Source organism: Nylanderia fulva, unplaced genomic scaffold, assembly GCF_048542155.1.
Source record: "Nylanderia fulva isolate GAGA-0341 unplaced genomic scaffold, ASM4854215v1 Scaffold2, whole genome shotgun sequence".
In the NCBI taxonomy this organism is placed as follows: Eukaryota; Metazoa; Arthropoda; class Insecta; order Hymenoptera; family Formicidae; genus Nylanderia; species Nylanderia fulva.
The window spans coordinates 5,658,804-5,685,289 of NW_028190263.1; the positions used below are offsets into that span (position 1 = coordinate 5,658,804).

At 36.0% G+C, this 26,486-nt stretch overlaps 1 protein-coding gene across 10 annotated transcripts in view; it reads left to right on the top strand.

Moving 5' to 3' along the window:
• Positions 1 to 595: 595 nt before the first annotated feature.
• Positions 596 to 26,486, top strand: part of LOC114942826 (cyclic nucleotide-gated channel alpha-3) — a 171,219-nt gene continuing 145,328 nt past the window's right edge. For all 10 annotated transcript variants that reach the window (XM_085482040.1, XM_085482042.1, XM_085482044.1 and 7 more), the window contains exon 1: positions 596 to 2,936. The gene's annotated coding sequence lies outside the window, so the exon portion shown is untranslated. The remainder of the gene's footprint in view (positions 2,937 to 26,486) is intronic.

Sequence of the window (26,486 nt, forward strand, 5' to 3'; positions counted from 1 at the left end):
CTCGACATACACCAACTTCTCTCCATCTGCGTGCTATCATCCGGAATCCACGCGCGACAAGCTACATCTTCCGGGAAGATAAACTCTTTCTTCCGATTCGTGGCGTCGATTTTCTTCACGCTCGTCTGTTTGATCGACGCATTTTTCCAGCGACCCGTCTTCCGCCGCTGCACACTTTCCTTCTTCCGTTTACGCTCGATCTCGGTCTCTCCAGAAGAAATCATTTCTTCTCGTTCCGACGTAGACTTCCGTCTCTATCCCATCAACATTCTCTCTCTCTCTCGTTCCATCGCACGCACTTTTTCGCCTTCCATTTCTGTCTCTCCAACCGTTCTCTTCCGTCATTGTCCTTTTTCTTCTCGTTTCAACCCCCTAGAGAGTCTCTCCCTCTCTTACTCACTCACTCTCTCTCTCTTTCTCTCTTCTGTACAGCTATCTCCCACCAACCCACGCGCACCCTCCACCATCGTCGGTTCCGTACGGATTGGTCCTGCGCGCTAGGGGATGCTGCGAGATAATCGCGTCCCCTCGCCCCTCGTCCTAACCAACCCCCGCGAGTCACCCCCGCGTCGAGGGAAGTAGCAGTGAGAGCCAGGCCGCCGCCATAGCCGCTCCCCGGGCAACGAAGGAGGAGAAACCGGCGAAGCACTCTCTCTCTCTCTCTCTTCCCCCACTGTTTCTCTCTGTCCGACGCTTCCCAAGTGTCCGCGTTGCGGCGGCGACGTTTTAACCTATATATTCCGGGCTGGAATTTCACCAGCGTGACTCGTCGTCTCGCACGCGCGCGAACCGGGCGAGCCACCCGGTGCTTCTCCGACGTGCTTTGGTGACGTGTGATAGGGAACCTAGACACGCCGTTTCCAGCGTGCCTTGATCGTGACGAGATCGTCGACGATGACGATGATGATGACGATGAGAGAGCGTGCGGGAGCAACGTGGTGAACGCGGCATGTCCGAGTTCTCTCGTCGGCAACAACGATAACAACGTTCGGGACACTTCGTCGGGTTCTATTAAAGTGGACGGTTCAGGAGTGCCGGATAAGGCCGGACTTGTCGGGACGAAGTTGCTCCAAGAATCCGGACGGTTAGAGCGGACGAAAGAGCTTGGTGGGACTTTCTGGAAATTTGCGTCTCTCGACGCAATAATTCGCGTGAGATCGAAATAACGCGGATACTCGACCTGAGTAGGGTATATGGTGATGAATTTTTGAAAAATTCGTGCGAGCCTAGTGGAATTATCGGCGTTCGGCCAAGAGTCTGGCATATAGTGTGATGACGATGAACGGCGAGCCGTGAACTTGAGGGATGCTAGAAATTTTGTGCGCCATATCAGTGAGAGTATATTCGCTGCCTGTCATCGCGAATGTCATCGCACAAACGCGATTCACGTATGATTCGTCATATCTACATCAACGACGCTGTTGGTCGAGCGATTATCGTTAAAATCCTGAACCAAGAGCGATTAAAAGAGACCGTCTGGCATGCAAATTCGCGAATGCAACGACGAATATGGTTACGTAGTCGGTCGCGACGTGCGACCTAACTGAATTTCGACCCGATGATGACGTAAATGCAAATACCAGGGTGACAGATACAGTTTATCCGTGAGGCTCTTTAATCGAAACATTAACACGAACAAATGTCATCGTTAAACGCACGTCAATCTTACGTTTACCCGAGAGGCTGACGATGATTCTTAAAGCGCTATCACCTTTACGCTGACGTTTGCGCGAACGAAAAAATTCGAGAGCGAGAAAAAAATACGTAATCAAGGTCACTTTAGACTAGATCGAATTTGTGTGCGTTTCCTATGTAAGAAAAAATGTCCCTCGCGAATCGCGCGATGATCATAATTGTGCGATTGCCCGATCGAGATACGTTGCATAATAAAACTATGCGTCTCACGAGGCATCTTAGAAAGTGGGCTCTGGTCGGAAGAAGGGTTCGTAGTCAATAACGTATATACCGTCGAGTGTCCACAGACGGAAGTACGCACGATATTCGCCGGAGAATTTAATTAAGCGAGCCAAACACCCGGAATACCTACGAGCCGACCGCAAAAATTCTCGTCCCAGTAGTAAAGTCGACTGTATGGTCAGACGTCATCGCGCGAACGTCACGAGTGGATCGCATAACTCGAAAGTTAAAAGGGGGAAAAAAAGGAGCGAGGAGACAGAAAAACCTTGAACATTTATATATATAAAATTTTGCGAAAGAGAAAAAAACGTTTCTCATTTTTTGTCTTACAAGAAAGAAGGGAGCGATTTCTGCCATCTCGATGCGATCGAACTCGAAGGTGCAACATTAATCGTCATATGCGTCATATGCAGCGAAATCGGGGGAAAATCATAGGAGGACCGCTGGCACGTGCATGGCATTAAGCGAACCGCAAGCAAACAATTGATCGCGATAATTCGATTGCCGGTGCATCTGACGCCTCAAGTTCCGGCTTTCGCCTGTCCGATATATCGTATATACGGGGCGTGCATAATCGCGGCTCATTAAACGTTACGAGCACGAACAGTCGACCATTTCATCGCGCCGCTTTGTTCACGGACGATGTAACGACGTGGCGGCACCTCTACGAGAGGGAGAGACACGTGGTGGCCCTGACAATTCTTTACGAACGAGCCGATACGCCGGAAAAAAATCGCGATTTTGCCGATTTAATCTCTCAGCTTGTGGATAAGACGTCTTTCGCGAATCGAACGCGAAACGGAATTTCGCCGCGAGTCTAGCCATTGCATATTATTATTATTATTATTATTATTATATGTAGATTTGCCGCGAAAGTGTCATACTGTGACGAAACCGTAGTGCCGTTTATCGCGTTTTCCTCGACGAACTCGAACGCATCTAGCGATCTCGATCTCGCGATGCGTCCGTGGAGTCCCAACGATGTGATGAAGGCGGACGATGTGCGGAAGCAAGAATAGGTATGTGTTGCGCACGTGTATATATATATATATATATTATATATATATATACATAGTTACATTAAGTTAATCTCTCTCTCTCTCTCTCTCTCGCGCGCTTTGTTTCGCTCTTTCTCTTCCTCTCAGTTCCGAACGTGACGGGAGAGAGAGAGGGTGGATATAGAATGAGAAGCGGTCATTTTGGGGTCAAGAGGATGCTGCCTTTTCGAGGGTTGGAGCGAGATAGCGCTGTTTGCCATTGTTGCCGAATTAAGCGGTGTACGAAGGGAGCTATGCCCTTTAACACGCGGAAAGATCGATCTCGTGCACTCGAAACATCCGACTCTCGCAATTCGTTTAATCGAAGCCGAAGGGGATGGAATTAACCCTCGTTTCATGCCCGGCTCGCCCGCCTCGCGCTTGCCTTCGATGTTTGCGTTTGCAGAACGAAAATGATCTAATGCAATTAGCTCCCTCTCCTTTTCTTTCTCTCCCTCTTTCTGGGCCGGACATTTAAGCATTTACATAGGCTGCAAATATATGGTTCGACTAGTTACAATGTATAAGCGTATCTTTCTTTATTCTTTTAGGAATATATAACTTACTGTAAATATTTAATATATCGATTCAAAATTTTAGTTAAATATAATTATATAATATACTTACTGCATTCTCTTATCAAAAATTAATGATAACAAATAATGTCCTCTTAAATTTTTTTAATCGATTGTTATAAACGTTACGCGCAAGTAGAAAATTAATTTTATCTGACATAGTAACTTGTTTTCTTGTAAATATATAAGCGTATCTTTTTTATTTTTTTATGTATAAATTAATATAAATATTAAATATATTTTGATTCAAAATTTTAGTTAAATATTCTGTAAATCAGGCAAAGTTTGCAAAAGCGTTACGCTTGCGTTGTTTTGATCTGGGATATATTTATCATTCACAGTAAACTGCGTCTACTTGAAAATATGATCATGATTTAGGTTGCAGATATCTCGCAACAATTCACACCGATATAACTTTCAAAGTTATTTCAACTGAATCATAAATACGCTCGTTAACAGAAAATCGTCAGAAATTTGTTTTCCTGATTTATAAGTCACCTGACACTTATTTTAACGATCTTTGGAAATTTAATCAACAACGGAAAATTGTTATTCTCCCATAGAGACCGTATAAATGTATCGCAATTTGGTTCTCGCCAGTCGAGATCCGCAAACTATCGGAAGAAATTTTCTCATAAATTACGTGTAAATGGTGACGGTAAAACCTAATTTCAATATCGGCGGTATTGTTCTCTTAAAATGCGAAGATATTCGGATTGGCAAAGCAAAATCGAAGTGCTGCTTATTAACTTTGCGTTCAAAGAAGCAGAAGTGGCGCGGGATGCAAATCGACGATTCAGGCGGAACGAAACTCGATTGAAAGCAACTCGCGGCAGCAACCACGGATCGCCGTTTCATCAGACGCCCTTTATTGACAAAGGATCTTCTCGTACTACTTCTCGCAAATACTCGCGCTTTTCCCACCTTTCGTTATCAGATTTTTTATCCCGAGATCTCAATCCTATTATACCTTCTCGATGCGATAAAATATTTAAACGCGTATCGTTTTCTATGCTTATCGTGTCAATCACATTGCTATGTTTGCTGTCAATGATAAATTATTTTACAGCTTTGTATGTAGATCAGTTCCATTTGATGCACATAATTATTCTGCTAAAATTTCCCACGAATCTCTATTATGAATGGTAAAATAATGCAAAACACAATAATCAGTCCAATGAATAATAAACATGATCGAGACGATCATATCGTGCGTAAATTCGACGATGATAGCTGCGAAATGTGATTAGAGTGTTGATCAAACAACAATTATCAGCTATAGTTTGCGACAATTTTGTTTTCCGACTTGTCTTGTTCTTTTTCTTTAATGACTTATTTTAATCGTTTAATTTGATTAAAAAAGAGAAACAGATAATTGTTTACAGAACTATTTCAAGACAAAGCGCGACGATGAGACAGACTAATCGTTAGCGATCACAAGAAAAGTTAAACACCTTTACGATGTTGCGACATTCTCGAAGGCATTAAGTGTCACTTAATGGCCGATAGCCGATACTTCGACATTTGCCCTTCTCTCATGCTTGCGATGTACGTGCTTGTAGATCGAAATGGATTGGTGTTAACGCTTCCGACAATTAGAAGCAATGCTCGCACTTCACCGAAGATTAAGCGCGGGCAATCCTATGCAATTGCAAAAACATTTTATTGATAACTGGGAATTGTAGAGTACAAAATCGAACAATTAATAGATATTAATTAAAAGGGGCCCTTAATGAATACACACACTGATGCCATCCAAACAATGTCATCAATCTCTCGAGCTACAGTTCATTCATTAAATTATTTTAATTGCTCGTTATAAAAAGATGTTTTATACTTTATAATTTGATATGAAGTTGCTATTTGTCCTCTCTTTAGTAATTTAATATTAATTATATTTAGCAATTTATGTTACGCATTATTCACTATTACTGCTTAATAATATCAAATACTGTTATTATATTATTAAAATAATTTACAACAAATTTTTGTTCTTGGTAGTTTATCTGCAATTAAGTTAAGTTGACGATTGACTTTAAAAGGACATCGCGCACCCTCAAGTTTATTATTAAGCATTTATAATGCATTTATTTTCCACATGTCATCACTGTATCATTTCAGCATTACTTGATTATACATGTAAATTAATTTTCCGTTCGCTCATTGGAATTGAAATTGTATTCCAGGCTGTGAACGCTGTGAAAGATGACGAGGATTGACGGCGATTTTATTGTATGCGTGTACACGAACGTATGATATTAAATTCGTCACGCGTCTTCCGTGGAGCGTGAACACCAAACACCAGATAGCAAAATAATTACGCAACAGTTTTAATCAACGCGTCATCGGTTGCAACGCATGGTGAGGCTATATATATATGTGTGTGTAAAGTTATTAAACAAATCAATATCGCCACTCTTCACGAATTAACGTTTCGTCAAAGTCGAACGTGATAATTTCACACAATATGCATTTATTTGAATTGACAGATGTGGAGATATCAGTAATTCGCCAGCGGAATAAAAAAAGTTTATATATCAAAAATATACTTATGTATATCGTATATAATACATTGTGCGCATTTCAAATAGATCTACAGATTTCATAGCCATTTCGATGACAATTCGAATTTATCATTCACATTTTATATATTTTGCCACGTTTTAATAATTAAAGTTATTTGATCCGGTTTGGGGTTAAATCATTAAAAAATTTAATCCGGGGTTAGACCTCGTTTAATTAATTAAAAGATTCATCCCAGTCTAAATAATTCTCGAATTTTGATTTTCCGCCGAGGTTCGGTTTTATTTATGATTTTATATTTTGCATAATTTATTTCAAAATCAATTGGGATTAATTTATAATTTATATTTTTCAGAATTTTGTTTGGATTTAAGATTATATGGAGTTTGATGTAGAGAAAAAAGAGGATCTTGGTCATTAAAATTAATACTTGTTTAATTTGAAATGTAATCCTATTAATTTGTGTACGTCGGCCACTCTTTTTAAGCATATTTAAAAATTTAATTTCAACTGAATTATCATTGTCGCCATATTATTGTCAGCGACAAATGATGTTGTTGCCATATTCATTGAAAGCAACAACTAGTCAAAGTTGAAATTTATTTAATTATATCTTTAAATTATAAAAGGATTAAATTTATTTTCAAGATATTATTTTAATAATACTATTCACGATAGTCACAATTTCAAATTAGAAGTTAATACGATTTAGTCGTTCGAATTAATGCCTAACCATTTTTGTTTCGCTCATTTATCCAAATACATTTAATTTTGTAAATTAATTATATTTTGTAAATTAATTTAATTTTATAGATAAATAATATAATTATGTAACGTGAACGTTACAATTTATAAATATATACGACAAATCCTTATAGCGCAGAACAAGCCAAATTGAACAGACTGACCAATTATTTTTGAAATATGTATATCTCGTCACTTTGTCGGATGAGAGAAACCGCACATATACCTACCATCCGCGGTCAAAATTGCCGCTTATAAAGCTAGGAAGAAGATGAATCGCTGGGAGGGTGTTCTGACGCGAAAATCCAGATATAACAAGTCGAAAGGCAAAAGAAAATGGCAGAGAAGCATTTTGTGGCGTCGATTTATAAATTTATATGCCGATATAAATTAAAAAAAAAAAAAAAAACTATATATATATAGTATCCAACTACAAAGTCTCACCTTCAAGTATCGATCCTCTTTAGTCGGTCATATTTTTTTTTATACGCACATATACGCAATTAACATCCATGCCTCCGCGCGCGTTCGATTTTTCAATATATCCGGTGAATTGGTGCATCATCCGGTTTGGGGCGGACTTTGCCCCAATAAATATCGCGACATCATCCTTATTGATCTCCAACGCGCTTTTTCCGTTCGAGGGCAAATCGTTCAATTTTAACGCCGAATCGCAGCCCGACTCGAAATTTACAACCGCACATACATCTTTCCCTCTCTATCTCTTTTAAAGATTTAGGGCAGCATATAAATGCGAACGCACGATTTTTACAGCCGTGCGCGAACTTTCGATGAAACACTTCGCGAAACGAGATTAATCTAATTAAATTTAAAAAACGATGGCGATTTTGCTCGCGCGTAAACGCAAAGGGTTCTCAAACAAATTATTTGAGAGGATTCACAAGAGTGCAACAAAGTACCATTCCCCCCATGGAATTATAACGGTTTCTATGACTGAACCGACACGCGCGCTGCAACTTTCCGGTCGATGCTTCATATTGAGAGCATTATCTCGTTTTATTCAGAGCGTCGCTATGCCCGTTCGTATTCTCGCTGCCGGTATCGTTTATCGGCTGGCTTTATGACGTCATAGCGCGCACAACTAGGTTATCATGGAGAATACCTGTATAAAATAACGATACGATATAATGCTCGACGTAGAACGCAGATTAGATGACGTGGATAAACGAATAAGCGAATCGCTCGCGTTTTTTAAGCAGAAACAGTTGTAAATGATTAAAAGTTACAGATAAAAAAAATTATGAATGAAAGTACTCCAGATGATCTGTTATCCCGTTTATTAAAAACGAATGGTATTATTTGGAATCAATAAATATCGTCATAATTGTATTTTTTGTATAATACTTTGTATTAAAATTATTATTAATAGAATTAGAACCGTCATTATTTCCTTACGATGTATAACGAATAATTTCATATGCACGTGTGAATTAATTGAAGTGACTTTTTGGCGAAGGATTATACGGTGGGAAATAGGGCCCGAGATAAATTCTCGCGTTCGTAATTCTCGACAGCAATTGTTTTATTAATTTCACAGCTTTACTTCTACGTGCTTTACAACTACGACTATTAAACGAGCATACACGATTACGAGCGCGTGTTCTTCGCTTTTACAGCGATTCTTAAAACTTAATTATCTCCGGACATGTCGCATTATCTGAATTTTCTCATTAGCACCGCGAGAGAGGAGAGTAAGGAGTAATGAAACCAGCCCATAATGGAGCAAAATTTTCCTCTGAGAGAGCCGAGCTTTTTTTCGACACCCGCGATAAGAGCTGTTCCAGCGTCCCGAAATTAAAAAGGTAATTAAAGGAGCGTAAGGAGAATCGCATAAGGAGAAATTACCGGTTTTTGCGCAAACACTTGATTATACTCGGCTTCGTTCCAATCTTTTTACGTTTATCGTTCTAACACGTTTGATCATCGTCATTATAATATATGGTGCGATAGTAGCCATTTATCATTTTTCTTCAAGGTGCATATAATTGTAAAAAAATAGTATTTTTTTTTTTTTTGAAGAGATTTAATTCTCAGTTAGCAAGAATGAAAATCAAGTGTGCAAGTACCCATAATTACAAATAAAAGTTTCTACAGCCATGTATGCGATTATTTTTCTAGAAACGCGTGCAGCGTATTACATTTTTACATCCTAACTTTTCCTCATTTTGCTAAAACTTATGAGGCAAAGTTCCGAGCATTCTCTTCCGCATAACACCCTTTTTAATGTTTTTCCATTACCTATTCTAGTGCCTCTAAAACATTTGTAAATTATGGATAAAATGGTCGTTGACCTTTCTCGCAACAAAATTTAATATCCAAAACTGCACAATAATAAGCCAGTAAACGTAATGAAACGAAATATTTATCATTCCCTTCCCAAATTGCTTGTACATATTTTGATATCTATCTTTCACGGTTTGTTTGGCGGGATAAACAAATAAACTTATTGTTGCTTGGTTAACTGTAATATCACCGCATCTACTGCGTATTATGGTCGAACAATATAGTATCAGAGGTGGCTGATTCAGAGCAGCCCATGCATTTAGTACCTTAATTGAGACCGATGCAATCGTATAGCCGCGTGTTCATTAGTGACAATACGCAGTCGCACGTATAGATGTAAAATGTAATAAAAAAAGTGATGGGAATTTATTTAATTTTTAGTACGAATGTTAATAACAGTATTTTTTATATTTTTTATACGATTGGAAAAAATGTCTCTTCGATATTTAATTAGCAATAAAGCTATTTATGAAAATGGAAATTAAAAATTGGAATTAAATAAATCACGATTATTAGAATAAAATATATTATACATTTTTATAAAACAGAATCTAAATGTCTGAAAATATCTATATAATATATAAAAATATAAAATATAAGAGAAACGATGTATTAAATTCGACTCAAACTAGCCAAAGAAAATTTTTTATATTATTTCCACATTTTATATTTGTGGAAATAAAATAAAAAATTTTCTTTGGCTAGTTTGGGTCAAATTTAATATATCGTTCCTATTTTAAATATCACTAGCGACGTTTTAAGTATTCAATTTGATAAAATATAATATAATATATAAACCTATATAATATATATATATATATATATATATATATATATATATATATATATTATACCTATAAATCTATACGGTGTAATTGAAAGTTCTAATCTGCGTTCATCACTTGGGACACAACGAAAGCTACGCACACACAGACGGTTGATTGAATAAAACTCGGTAACATCATGTACACTGCATTTGCGTGCGCGACAGTTCTTGTACTTAATGTTCGAAACTGTCGTACCTGAATATTCGCGCGCACTTGAATGTAGGATGACGGTAAATTTGAGGTCGCCCAACCAACTATAAAGCATAAACTCAGGCGCAACTTGCTTGTCAGACTCGCTCTCGTATATGTACGAGAGACCAATGCGAAAAGTTCGATCGCACCGTATATATAAGGTCCTTTACATCGCCTTTATTCGCACCAGAAAATAAAAGCGTACCTTTCATCTCTTTCTTTTATTTCCTCATCACCTGCTTCCGTCGACAGATAATCGATTTCTCGTCCGCTCTTATCTTTCTCGCCGGATCTTTTTTTTTTCCACCGCATCCGGAATAATTATCGGTCGCGGAAAGACCACTTAGGTAATTAATGAAAAATCAAACAGTTCCCTGATCTGAGTCCTCGGCGCAAAATTGTCGAGCGAATAACTACGTCCGGCTTGTGGCTATATATAATGCCAGTGAAATACGCGGAGAATGCTTTTGGTTAATTAAGTGTAACACTAATGAAGACGTGGAGCAGGGTTTAAGCAGCTTTATATTTATGCGATTTATATGAATCTAGAGACGTTTGCTGTATCCGTCAGACCACCGGTTTTATGCATAATTAATGGCTGGAAATTTCTTAAAACTTTAAAACTTATTTGTCCTTATATCCGTATATATGTTCTCGAGTTCGTTTAATTATTTAAACGTTAACAGAATTAATAATTCTCAAACACCTTCGTTCCTACAGACTAACTGTAACTAACATTTAGATGTATCATATTTACTATTACAGAGAAAATTTAACTCATAAAAAATATATATATATATATATATATATATATATATATATATATACGTACGCTAAAAAAATAAAGAGAAATATATAATCATTTACAGATAATGAAATTGTAATTGTGCTTCTTCTTTCTCTCTCTTTTTCTTGTTATTTTCTTTATCTCTTTAGATCCCGCAAACTTCATTACAGGCCACATGAGATCTATAGTGTCACTGGTTATATTCTTTAATTCTCTAGTTGCAGTATATATATATATATATTTAATACTTCCCTGGTTTAGGACGCGGCCTTTACCTTTTTGCTGTGTTTTCTTTATTTCACTGGCCAGGTAAAGACAATTAACGTAAAACGGTCAAGTGGAAATGAAGCGGTAAAATATCGTGGCGTGTCTCACACTAGAGGAGAGCGCGTTCCCGCTTTAGCGGGTTTGTCGGCTATAGACGGCAGCTAGGTGAAAACCGTACCTAATGGCGCGTTTAATTAATCCGACCTTGGTTATTTTAATTATCCGCAGGCAGGCACTCCTTACGCGCGGCGACTTCATCCGACGCGACGCGACGAGAGGCGAAACTTGAACGTTAACGATCCCGTCGGATCGTTAACGAGGCCAGCTCTCTGTGATCGGCTTATAAACTTATCTAACCGCTATTCTATCTTCCACTGCTCTAGGTGCTGATCCCCATCCCCTCATCGTGAATGCACCTAGCGTGCATCTTTGCCGCATACTTGAGCTCGGACAATACCGTCAATCTCGAACCGCAGGATAAAAATGATCGAAGCTATTTTCGCGACGTGTTATATATCTTTTTTCCAGCATCGTTATATCGGAAAAATAAAATGCGTTGCAGGTGATCGGCGATTACGCCTCGAGAAATTTGGAAATGTGTTTCTAGTTTGCGTTTTAAATCGGAGAATTCGAGTGAAAAACGTGTGTGTGGCGGATTAATTTGTAATTACAGGGTAACACGATGAACAAAAAAACCGCTTCGGATTTTATTTGATGGAATATGATACTCATTGATGGGATTTAATTGAAGGGAAGCGTTGAAAAGGTAGAGTTACTTTCGATTAAATATTTTATATCTCCCAAAGAGAGCATATACAAATGCAACGTATCAAAGTTTTAGTCGTTCTGGGTCGGGAAAGCAAATAAAGTTTGTAATATCATAAGATAAACTATTGCAAGTTTCGAGATATAAAACCACTCGACACGTTCCAAGCGACAAATGATTTTCTTTTTTCAGCTCTGTTTAAAAACGCTGGAGGGATAAAATAACTTTGCTAGTCGACTTATTGCAGAGTCCTATAACGATTTGTGGAAAAACGATATTTAATTGAAAATAGCGAGCAACTTTCCTCTGTATTTCTACTTCGATTTTTCTACTTTTCTGCCGATATCGAGAAACGACAGATATTGGATATTATCAAGAATGATATTTTTTCTTTATAAAGAATATAAAGGATTATCAGAATATACAGTTTTTTTCTGCAAAAGCCGAGGCAGTAGACTTATTAAAAATTATAATTAAAAATATTTCAATATTTCATTTTTAGATAAAATATTATAATAGATTAAATTATATAAAAGGAGTTGAGGAAATGAAATTGAAATATATATATAATTTATAATTTAACTAAAGAAATTGTATAGGAAAATGGAAATCTTTAAAAGAGAGGGACGAGATAAAAGAAAACAATCGCGTAATACTCGGAAAAGATAATTCTTTCAGTCAACGCTTAAAGATAGAATGTCTGTCTCTTCGAGCGAGTTCTCCCCATCAGATTTCATAAAGCAGCAATTGCTTTTTAGACGACTTAATTCCATCGCTACAGTAATTTAAATGTCCTGTCAAACTTAACAGGCGAGTTAATTTCAACGGCCATCTCCCCGCGGTATTATAACTTATCGAATCGTCTCTCGGAACTCTTTTCCATCGACGCTAATTTTCAGTCGGAGAAATTATTTCGCTCGCCGGACCAAACTTTTCTCCTCTCTCGCCCGATAAAGTTTTCACCCTGGTCGACGATGAACTCTGGAAAATGGTATCCGACGTGTCGAGCACTTGAAACCATTGCTTCCACTTGCTAAAGAAAAAAATCCCGTATGCATCGTACGACGATGCACGTCAAATATTGCTACATCGTGTGTTTAATTCATCCGAAAAAGTTGGCGAAAAAAATTGCTAACGCTTTATTCTATACGCTCACTTGTTATTAGGTATATATTATATATCGAATTTTCCATTCTCTCTCTCTCTCTCTCTCTATAATATAAAAGAGAGATTTCACTCAAATTATTATACCTGACATACTATATTTATATAGAAGGACCTATAGATAGCTTTTATATAAAACAGGCGTCACCATGTTGAAATATATCTCCGATTTCCGTAAGAAGGAAAAAGTAAGAAAAAATGCGGGATAAAAGGACCGTTCAACCTTGAACTGGAAATCGGAAGCGCCGCTTTCATCGATCAGTTCTTATCGAACTGATGCCGCGAGTATGTCTTGTGTCAGCAAGTTTTTTTCCTTTTTCAGCGCACTTCGACGGATAAAAGCTCGTGTCAAAGAATAATATCATAAAATTGCACTGTTGTTCAAAATTATTGCCGCTTTGCGAACCGGCACTTGCGCTAAATACTCCGTATCGAGTTAATATTAGTACAGCGCGCGAACCTAGTAAATCATGTGTGTCAGGAACAAACGGAATTTAGCGGAATCACATGGTCTATATATGTGCACGTGGGCGCGCGATATTCGATTTAATACACCAAGTGATTTTATCTTTGCCATCAACAAATTCTAATTCGCGTCGTTGTTATTATTATTTCGTCGAAAGGGAAGTAAAAATGTTGTATAGTTATAGGAATATATGTTGTGACTCTTTTTGATTAAATAAGATTTCATTATCCAACAATTATCGTTAAGAAATAATTCACATACCTTCGACTCAAGAGAAAGAACCTTGGCGGACAAATTTATTCATTCTTTCCCATAATTTCTGTTGAATATTACAAAAAAAATTGAGACAATTTTAGATAAATATGATCAAGAGAGTCAGTAATGTGCAAATCAATAGAGCAAATGTAGAGAACATAATTATAATGAGTTTGCTAAAAAAAAAAAGAGAACAAATTTCTCAAGTAAAAGATACGCAAACGACAGAGTGTTTTATCCTTTCTCATTATCTAGGGAAGGCAGGATAAGCCGTTGCTCTGTTTTGCGGATAATACCGTTGTTTATTACCCAGCTAGGTAAAAAGTAACGAAGCGAGCCCTATCTACGTTTTGCACGTGGCAGCGGGGAAGCAATAAACGATGCTGTAAATTATAAATCCGCCAAGTAGTAGCAATAGAAGTAAGTGTTTGCCTTACTTGACGTACCGAAATATTCCTGATATATTTCTAAAAAATTTTAAATATATTTAGCAGTTGTGCTGATGTAGTATAGCATAACATGTATATACATATATATGTATATCTAGATAAATTGAAATGTCAAAATATTATTACACGTATCAAATATTTAGAAAATAATATATATAATCTATGTAGAAAATATACGTATATATATTCTTGTGTATGTGTATGTATGCACAATTTTCAAATTTTAAAAACTCATTTCGTTCCATTGATTTCTTTGGTTGACGTTCTTTGGTTCTTTGCTCGCTTGCATATATCAAAGAATATGTAATTTATTTCTCTTTGTACCAGCAATCTGTATTTTATTTGTCTAAATGTCATTAAAGAATCGCATATGGAATATTTTGCAGAAAACTTATTAAACGAGTCTGAATCAAAAAATGTTAAATTTAGTTTAGCGTTTCTCTATTAAAGTTTTAGAATACAATTACTCTATAATAAAGTTTAGTTTTTCACTACAATAGTACGTACAGCCGGAGATAAAAAATCATTTTGAAAGTATCGGTATTTTAATTTATACAACTTATTTTAATTAATCTGTAATTCTATTAATTTATTATAAAAATTAATTAAAAATTTTCTCTTTTAAATAATATTGTTGAGAATAAGGTAAATTGTATCAGCATGAATAATATATTAATTTTATATGACGCATCAAATTTGTCGATGCAAATAATTGGGCAATTATGAAAAATCGACCGTGATACGAATACGTAGATATCCTATAAATAATTGATAAAAGCGGAATTTATAATATATAAAAAAATGCAATACACATAACAATTTCTTTTTATTTGTGGTTTAAAATATATGAACTCTTAAATTGACTCTGCTCAATCTGAGGTTTCTCATGTTTGCTGAATTATCTGCTTTGATAATTTATAACGCGTTTATCTCTCTGTTTTCTCTATTCCTACGATTCTTTTATTCTTTTATTAATTGAAGTACTAGTCGTCAGTGAAAACTGCTCTTTCTTTCTCTCTTGCTCCAGGTATCCAATTAAAAAACTGTCTGAACAAATGAGATACAATTTTATTACGAACGTAATTTCCGCTATGCAAGATTTTGAGAGACGATGGTGAAAAGTGTTGTTAAAGTAATATTTAAAAGCGCGCAACCGCGGAAGCATCGTCGCATAATTTAAGCAAATATCTTACGAGTTCTTATAAAACCAATATCACGATGTTTCCTCCCATCAGTCTTTCCTCTTCCTGTGCTTCTTCATTAAACTTCAACATTTTTTACGCAAAAGGATCAAAGCAGAAGACTGAATTGTAGCAATCATTCTTTTTCAAAACTACACACAAAGTATATTCTTAGTTATACATAGAAAAAGCACTTGAAAAAATAAATTATATCTTCTTATTCTCTTTATCTTTAATTCCATGCTACATTCTTTAGATTTTGTAATATAAAATGTAATATTGTATAAAAAAGAAAAAACAAGATGTACACAAGTGTAATACTTAAAGTCAATTTTTTTAGCCGATTCTTTCTTTTAGTTTCATTTATTTATTTATTTTCGGGAAAAAGCAAGCTTGTCTCGAGCAAAATAATATATATGTAATATACTGCCGGTTCGCATTTTAGACAAGATAATGAAAACTTTATAACGCAATTTCGTTTGTGACGAGATATTAAAAGGCTTTCATGTTAATTATATTTGGAAGACAACATACAATCATATGAATATATCGACATTTTGATTGAAATATTTTAATATCTTTTTTATTATTTTCGCTATAAAGTATTTGTATTATTCAATATATAAATAAATTAGATCATTAAACGACCTATATTGCAAAACAGATAAGTTATTACGGTTTAATAAAACTTGGCAAACACATGCTCCTTTTTTTACTAAAAACTGCTTTCATCTATATAGCTTGCAAAGTTGTTCAAATGTATTATATAAATGGAGATAATTATTTCCAAATTATTAATCGAGGTATAAAATCGTTTTAATTTAACGCATATGTGAAATGGGTGAATATAAATTATAACAGTTGAATTAGACTAGAAATCATACGAACTATTCCGCCCATTAAAAATACACACAGATAACGTAAAAAAATTATCTTTTAAAAAATATCAAATTCTCAAATAATCTAATATTTCATGAATATCAATGAATATCAAAGTTTCCAAAGTAACATATCTCCTAAAAATTGAAAAAAATGTCCGATTATAATTTATATATGTTGATTAATCTTGAAAATAATTTTGTTGATAAAATATAGCACACGAATTTGATAAAAATATTGTTGTATATGCATACATTATCAAATAATTATATAATTAATTTGCGATATATTACGTGTATGTATCTTAATTTTTCAATTGTTCGCTCATTCTTCACACGATTGCGTTAGAAATTAATTTTTACGTTAATCACACTTCAAATGTCTCGAATCTTGGCTCTATAGATTTTTAGATTATCAAGAACCAGTATTTCTGATTGGTTGGAATTTTAAGAACCGATTATCGACGGAAAACTTATACAGTTTAACCTTTCATGCGCGACCTATGAAAAATCTGATATCTGCCCACATGATGGAATTTAAATAGCTATCCTTTTAATAATTCAGTTTTTTGTCGATTAATTCATGAAGAAAGTTATATCGCGTTCTGCAGAGAGTTTATATACAATGCATGAATGTTAATCTGCGAATGCGTAAAAGTTTGCTTGTGTTAAGTTAGAGCAAATTGTCAAGTTTCCAAGACAATTTGTATTAAGCTATGAACGAACATTATTTCCTTGTTTATATTCGAAAAGAAATATAAATCAATTTGTATAAATGGTATGAGTACTATATTTCAAATGCACGCATAAGACATCATTAAAAAATCTCATGATGTGATATCCCAAAAGACATCTGAAAAACATCTTAAAGATGTCTTATGGGTGCATTTTGAACATGGTGCTATCTGGAATATATACTATATATTCATCAGAGCTGATTAAAGAGGAGCAGCTCTTCAAACTATCGTTTCCCCTTTCGTCATCGATAGCGCCAAATGTCTTTATCATTTAAGTGCGAAGGGACACTCGCAAAGTGCAATGCGCGATTGACGAGAACGCGAGAAATCGACTCGAGTTTGCTCACTCCCGCAAGAACCACTTTAACCGCGGGTCTACAATCCCGCTGTTATGCAAATTCCGCGATAATTCCGGACATTTTTCATTTCCTCGCCGCTCTTTCCCTTGCCGAGGCTTTAGCTTATCCTCTTCATCGCGTGATTATATAGAACGCTCGGTGCAACACACAATGATCCTACATCCCATGAAGACTTTTTTTCAGAAAAATAATGGCGAGGTTTTCTCGTACAACTTTCAACAATTTTCTCTGATGCTAAATAAATATAGCTAATAAAATTCTAGATATCTCTAGGATAGTTTAGTGTGACTTAAAATTTTTTTAAATAATTTATTATATAAGTATTAAATCCCATGAAGACTTTTTTTCAGAAAAATAATGGCGAGGTTTTCTCGTACAACTTTCAACAATTTTCTCCGATGCTAAATAAATATAGCTAATAAAATTCTGGATATCTCAGGATAGTTTAGTGTGACTTAAAATTTTTTAAAATAATTTATTATATAAGTATTAAAATACCATTATTAACAATTTTAAAATTATATATTTATTATTCGATGAGGGAAATAAAAGTTTGAAAAATATTACGTAAATTATTTATGTCACTTATCTAATATAATCCAAGATTTTCGAACTTTGGAAATATGTGTAGATTAGCGGAAGAAATAAAGATCGTAATATTATATAATATCACAATTTTTTCAATAAAAAATACTAAAGTTCCGTCGAAAAATTTAAATTACCGACATAACATTTTACATGCTCGCGTTTAATTTGGTTCTTTTTTTATATTAATTGAATAAATTGAATTGATTCGATCCGTCGTTCCTATAGTATCCGCATTTTATCCGCGTTCGTAATGTAATATATATTGCAATATAACAAAATGTAAATTCAACATGTTACATAATAATAATGTGTGCGCGTGTGTGTCGCTCCAATATATATCGAAACGATGTCAAAATACATCGAAATAAGAATTTGAACGAGAATGGCGAGTGGTACACGGTAGGTGGTTGTAGCCAGGAAGAAAGCAAAAAGGAAATGCGTCTCCGCGAAACGCGCTCACTGAGAGCTTCCCTCGAGATACATGAATATTTACCGAGACCGGAAGAGAAAAATTCACTTTCTGCCGCCCGCAGCGTCTGTCCATCGAATTTCGAGAAGATCGAAGTCTGTCAGTGTCGGTGAATGTCCACTTATATGCGACGAAGGACGGAGTGATACGAGAAAATCGTACGTATAACGACAGTTTCATGCGAATGAAACTTTATCTAGCTAAATTCCTACCTCGTGTTACGACGCTTGTAAAACGAAGATCTAATCATGCGATTTTTCGTATTTATACGCTGAAAAAAATGTACTGAATTCAAATAAGTATATTTATTTCAATACTGCCTAATAGATCATTTCTTGTATTTGAAATTAATGATATTGATTTGATGTGAAAACTATTTATTTGATATAAGAAAATCCTTGTTAAAACAGATAAATATTTATTAATTTAATAATGTTTTTCAATGTACCCAAGATTCGTACATTCATACTTTACTATTGTACGTTGGACGAGAAGAGAATTGCGATTAATTATTATTATTATCAACATATTAACCCTCATAGCTAAATTTTAGCTGTTCCTTACACCTGAAATTGACAAAATTAGTTACCATAGCTAATAATTTGTTCCGCGAATAATTGCAAAAAATGTGAACACTCGAAATTGTACTCTAAATGCATTCGTCACGTAAAATGTTATTTCACGATGACGTGGATACAGAATTTCGACCGCGCAGCGGTTACGTATTAAAGCAGAGTTAGGCCGGCCTGAGTGCTCGAGCGAGGATGGGAATAACGAGAACTTGTAGCATACACGGTAGAGTTTCTCACGAGAGCTACCGCTAACTTTAATTGGTTTTCTGAGAAACGAGATCCTATTGCAACGTCCACTTGCAAGTAAGAAACGTCCCAGCAGCGTTTTATCGTCGGTCTCGTCAGAGAACGTGTAGAAGAGAAAAGAGACGTCGTGATTCTTGCAATTCTTTCTCCGCTCTATGGACACGCGCCACTTCTAATTGATATACACTGCAAATCCGATAATGTATCTCGCTGATCCGACACTTTTGCCTGACTTTCAGACATTTCTGCTCAATAAGACTCTTCTCCCATTGTGCCGATTTCGCGTGTGCGTATGACATGATCGGAGGTGAACGTGCTTACGCACAATAGCAAGAGGGTTTCTCTCTCGTTCAAGTTTCGCGAATAATCCACTTGGATCGACATGATGGATTGTCTTTCGATTAGATGCGGACGCGCAGGAGAGATCCTCGCAAGACGAAGCGCCCGCTCGAGAGCATATTCGACGCATACATGAATACGAATCGTTCCTCGTGAAAGACAACTTTCGGGCTGGAAGAAATGTCATTTTCCCCGCGGGAATAAAGAATAATAAATGCATCGACGCCGCGCTTTTTTACCGTCCTTTATGTATGTGCGCGAATAAATAAAAATTGTCTCACGTTCTTTATAAAACGAGACGTACCTACCTTTACATTTTTGTCTTTTACCGCGCGAGATATGTATATATAAATATTTCATTCAATAACTAAAAAAACGTTGATGATGTATATTTTCATATTTTCTTGAATTACACATTTTTCTGGAAGATGTACTCTCGCGAAGAGGTACTCTGTATGTAAATTTCAAAGTGATTTGTGCATCCGTTACACTACTGTACACCGAAAAAAGTGTTTCAGCGAAAATTAATGTAAACGCACAGGGTGCAGCCGTAGTCAGCCGTTTTAACATTGGTTTGCGAGACGTGGTTTGCGCTCCATAACTCGACGAATTTTTTTTCCCACACTACTGCTCCATACATATACATATATATATTTATTTAAAAGGAGAGGATATGTATATAAAACGTACCTGCGAAATCATGTATAAAATATTGATATCGCATCGATATTTATCACACTCGTAACTTTTTAAAAGCCGAGCTTTACGCGCGAGAGAGGGTGGGTTTTACACGCGTTCGATCTTACATCATATAGAGGGTGATTGTAAAATACGACGGATATATCGGTATTAGATTTGTCGCACGGTGGCGCGCATTTGTGACAACGGAACCGGGACAAAATCAAAGTTATATACGTGCGCTACGTCGGGGTAAATAGGATTCACTGCAAAATAGCGAATGCAAGTCGCGACTAGCGTCTAGCCCGAGCTATCGCAAATCGGCGTGATGGAGTTTGTCGCAATGCGTTGCGACAGCCTTTCCCTTCTCACTCACTATATATCATATACCGGATACTATATGTGTATTACCTCCTGCTCGCCATCCACGATGTCTCACGACGACCGACATCGCGATGTTACGCGCCTCGTATTTTTGATTCAGCGACTTATCGGATGCTGAGCTCGAGATCCGATCAAGAATATCCGAGCGACGAGCGGAATTACGTCGAACATGTCGTATAACTGGGACAGACTGTGAATATCGCATTTCGGATTTTGTATAAATAATTCGTTTTTCATCCGTTCTCGATGATATTTCCTCCCTCTCTTTTTGTTCGAACGAGAGAATACGAACAAGACGAGAGTAAAGTTATAATATTCCTATATGAAAATCGTTAATGATAAAAGCGGATTGTAAAAACGGGCTGCGACAGTCTGTTATAAGCGGCCGATCGATTTTGCTAATGGTAAAATGAATCTGAAATTGAGGAGAGATATTTCCAGTGGAGAGGATAGCGATTTTTTTCGCGCCGCTCTAACTAGTAACAATTTAAAGTCACGATCTTATAAAGTTTGATAGAACGCGGAGCTATTTCTTCTTTTTATGCCTATATTAATATTCTAGGAAAGTTAAATAAAAATTAAGAAAATCTGGCTTACCGCGCCCAACCATTATTCTTATTTGTTGCAATAGCTTTTAAGCGCCATAACGGCTCAATTTTATAGAGATTAACAAGCGGTATAAAAACATCAAAGGCATTAAGAATTTAATCAACGGGAAAAACTTTTCTCCTTATCTCATAAAAACGCGGAGGCTTTTTCAAAACGAAATTGTTGCGACAAAAATTATTGAGATCCGAATAATCGCAAATATATTATTCCAGAGGAAATTAGTATGATAAATAATAATTAATAAACATCCTACATATTCTGCTGATTCTGATTAAATTTGTATATCAACGTAATCCGGCATTTTAGCTTTAAATAATAGATTTGTTGTGCGCGAAAGTATATAGAGCATCATTTCATTTTGATATTCGATTTCCGTTTCTACTTAATTCAATGACGCAAATGGGGCATAACACCAGGGTTATAAACCAGCTCGGAACAATGTCGGGCACATTGGTTCTGTGTCGTCCCAGGGGATGCGACACGCACTGGTACAGGAAAGATGAGACTTCTACGGAGCAACATCTTTTTGTTAGACATGATTACATTCGCAGGAATACTCGTCGGTGTCATATTAGACCTGGGAACATCTTCAAGCTCGTGTATCCCAGCACGGGGTGACCGCAGTAATGACATCCATGAGAATTCTAGATATGGCGAGACCAATACTCGTTTCTGCGCGAATAGTATCAAGCTAGCCATTCTACGTTTCCAATAACTTTTTTATTATTACGAGAAAGTATCGCTATTTTATAACGCTCGGTCACTGCCTTTGAAAAAAAAAAAAAAAAAAAAAAAAAAAATACATACTTTGCGATTATAGAAGCTATATATCCGGAACCAAAGATCAGCTCGTAATATATTTGATCATTATTGCTTCAGATATATAAAACTCTTATGTGAAAGTATATTGTTCCAAAATAATGACAAAATTAATTTTGAATTTTGTACATTTCAAAAAGTAATTATTTAGATTTTCATTGAAAATGAAATTTTACCTAGAAAAATTCTTTTCTTTATGTATTGAATATTTCTTACTCATATTTTCTCCTCGATTCATTTCGAAGGTAGAAAGATTACATTCGCGCAACGATGGTCCGATTTCCCACAACAGCGATCATTCGTGTTATTTTTCTACACGTTCTACACAAGACGTATTTACACAAGAAATACATCCGCTCGTACGTATATCGTCATACATGAAACGGCGATAAAACCGGCCCACGTTGCGCATCATCAGAAATTGAATTCTCGCATATATCGACAGTGACGAGAAGAAAGGCGGATTCTCCTCCGCCGGAGCCCAATAACGATTCGATTCGTTCCCGATATGGTTAAACGCGTCGGCGACCTCTGCCCGTGTCACTTCTCTCGAGCATTTAATTCGCGTGCGGTGCGACGTATAGGTCTATCTATACACGCGCGTTTTCATTCATTTGCGCCCTCGTTGCAAAATGAACTTTCGGGGTTTACCTATCGCGCCGGCTTCCGCATGCGGATAAACCAATCGTTCGCGTACCGCACAACATACGCCTGCATACAAAGCCGTATGTGAAGGTATCGACTCGCATATAGTGATATTCGTGTATCGCACTCTATATCAAAGGCGGATTATTGGCCGACAAAAAAAGAAGCGAGGAAAAAAAAACGAGAACCAACGCATTTTTACGACTTATTTCGTTAGTATTGATGCGAAATATCTGTTTTGACGCTTTTCGTTGGAAAGAAAGATTAGCTCTACATTTGATCGATGATTTTGTAGCTTGAAGGATCAAATATAATTTTCTAGTGTACTCTCTATGTATTGAGTCGGCAAAATCGATATGAAGATTTGCGAAGGGCAAACATCAATTATATTGTCAGGAAGTTTCAGTACCACCGAGTTTCAGTTATATTATTGAACATAGTTATTGTTAGATTTCGATTGCTTTTGATTGGATTGTTAACTCTTGTTATACTGTTAAAATTATTAAGCTGGTAAATTATGTACAGATGTCCCTTAATACTGAGAACATTGAACAATGTTACGAAAGTTTGTTAGTCTTTGAAATAAATGAAATTGTAGAAATAATAAATTAAAAATCATTGTCCTAATATTTACTACTTAGTAAATAAAGAACCGAATAGATTTTGCCTTTATATCTTTCTTGAAAAGAAATTACAAAAATTTATAGACATTGGTCCGAGTAAATTATTTCAGCTGGTGAAAGATCACGAGTTTGCAATTTATTAACTGATTTACGAAATATTCTTTATTTTCTTCTCGTTGATAAAAAAAAGCCTCCCCCAGACCGAAATGATACATCACTCAGCGCGTACATTGAATTGCTGAAAATAAATGGCAAAAAAAAAACAGAAAAAAAATTCGGAGCGTGCGCGCACACACAACAAATGCTATTTATAAAAAAACGTGGAGAAAGAAATTAATTCATTTTCACGTGGATTTGCAATCACGGCCGCGGGCGTTTTCGGCGAGGGCTTCAATCATGAAACGTTAAAAGCACGATTACGCTTGCATTTTAAAATCGCGAAATTCGTGAGCGCGCGTGGGAAATTTTCGTGCTAATCGATCCGCGCGTTTCATGCGCGCACATAATGCGTACAGTATGATCAGCGAGATTTCGTGCCCGTGGGCTCCGCTCCTCGCCCTGATTAAATTTAGTGATTTATCGTCCCTGCGACAGTATTTCACGAGAAAGTGTTCGCATTTGCATAACACTGCGTAGCGCCGATCGATACAGAAATACTATCTTCGGTCTGGGCCTCCGCGCTTTCGGAACATCGGACGTAAATAAGAAATAATTTATCTCTCCGCGCGATAATATCAAACTTGAAAAATAATTCCTGGCAGACACACAGAAATGTTTTTTTTTATTCGCTTCTTCCCCGACAAAGTGCTATTAATTTGAAAATACTTTTCAATACGCTGAGCAATATTATTTTGATTCATTGCTTCTTTTCTCTCGCATCGAGTAACAAGGAAATAACATTTAAAATATTATATATAACTAAATCGAGAGATTTACAAGCGAGAGATTATAAAAAAAATTTATATCAAAATATACATATTAAAAGAATCTGGGGTTTACGAGAAAATAATTCATAATGAATTTTAATACAATTGCATCTCGGTGCAAAAAAAACAGTAACATTAAAATGTTTATTGATATTATACGTGTACAAAAGACATGTATGTATTTTTTTTATATACGTTTGAGATTATTAAATTAAAAAATATATTTTTTTGTTGTTTTGTACAAAAGCTAAAATCATTTAGCTTGTAAATCGTGTAGAGAAATGAATACTGCCAAGTGCGCTTCTAACAAACGTAGATAAATGGTAGCTTATGGAAGTATATACCTATATACGCGATGCATTTTGAAACATGTGACTTGCTCTCTCGACAATTTTACATATTTGGCACAAGCACGGTTATTGTCTCTTTTGCTGAAGGCAAATGTTTTACCGGAGCAAGATTTTTCTTTCTGTTAGGCAAAATTACATTACTATTGTAGAAGTTACATATGTATTAATGCTAACGTTAAGAGAGGAACGATATTAGATACAGCCGAATTTCGTATGGAGATACCCTCAATCTTTAGAAATTTAAATTCTTAAACTCGACTTAGATTAAAGTAGAACTAAACTATTAAACGGGGTTGAAAATAAAACTCGTGTTTACTATTTAAATTAAATGTATTAAAATGTGAAAGTAAAGAACGCGAGACTGATTTGTATTTTATTTATAAAATGTGAAACTTTCAATTGCGAGTTCAAAAACTTGAGAAGACAAAATTCTTCATTTTCTACACGATTGTTTGTTTTTGTTTATTCCCTGCACGAGTATGTGCATATTCGCCTCTCTTGGAAAACTTGTCTCGCGTAACCTACTTCGAAATTCAATTTTCCCGAGATCTACACATATCTACTCTACATTTGCTTGTTTTCGTACAACAACGGATCATGATATTTCGTCGATTTCATTTTATAGCATCTGCTTTATACTTTTGCCAATAAAACAAAAAAAAATAAAAACTGCTCCTTCGCGTAAACGCTGTGGCTCTTAAGTAACTGCTTTGAGCTTAATTTGCTTTATCATGTCGACAATCTTTAAGAGAGAGTGTTCTAATTTATTTTCCTTTTTGCACAATCACGTGTTTTTTTTATCTCCCGCTTGCGTAATTAAGATGCGCGTTGATTTTCAAAAGAAAAGATAAATTTACTGGAAGATGAAAAATATCTCGAATATATTTTTTATTTATTAATAATAATTGTTCCCATCCGTCTGTTGATGTTAAATTATTGCAGTATCCAAATTCTTATTATCAAGAATAAATAAAAGTTATATTGCACTATAGATATTTTATATTAACACATGTCTGCATCACGGCGACATAACTTGAAAATGATACAAATTTTATGCGATATTCCTGATTTCCGTGCATCTGCTTTTATAGTTGCGCAAAGGCTCGGTCGGAATAATCCGGCCAATATTGTTCGGAATTTCGGCAATAACTGTTACTCCGGTGACGTCTCCCGTCACTATAGTAACTCCTGATTGCGAATCGAGTCCTACAGAGGTTCATAGGGCCATGAAAGCGGATCTCGTTCGCTACTAAATATCCTGAGCAACGAGATCATTTTCTCGGTCTGTACGCCGGACGAATGCGCCAGAGAGGAGCAAGAGTACCGTGGATGCCATTTCAATTTCAATTCGGAGGACGCGGAGGAACAAATTTAAACTAGCAAAATGTAATCTTATTCGCGGTCGCCTACGTGGTTCTCCAGTGTCCAACTTCGTGCATTCACTCGTCAACATAATTAAAAGAGAGATAGTTTTTGATATAATCAGAGATTGTTTTACAATTATATCTTCTCATATTTGCATAGATATTTGTTCGCTCACGCATATGTCAAAGTTATATCTATTAACAATACGCATGCGCGCGAATTTCACCCTCGTATTCCTCGGAATTTGCACCACTAATGTACACTCGAATTCTATGAAAAAAAAAGTAACAAATCGCCGAACTATTTAATATCGAGAGTCAGCTGTCAATTCTCGTTAATTTTCTAAACTTCATATAGATAGTGGAGAGAGTAATGGAATCAACGGAATTTCATTCGGAGAGCACAGTTTTGGCGAGTTGCGAAGCATCTCTGGAACAATCCCGGG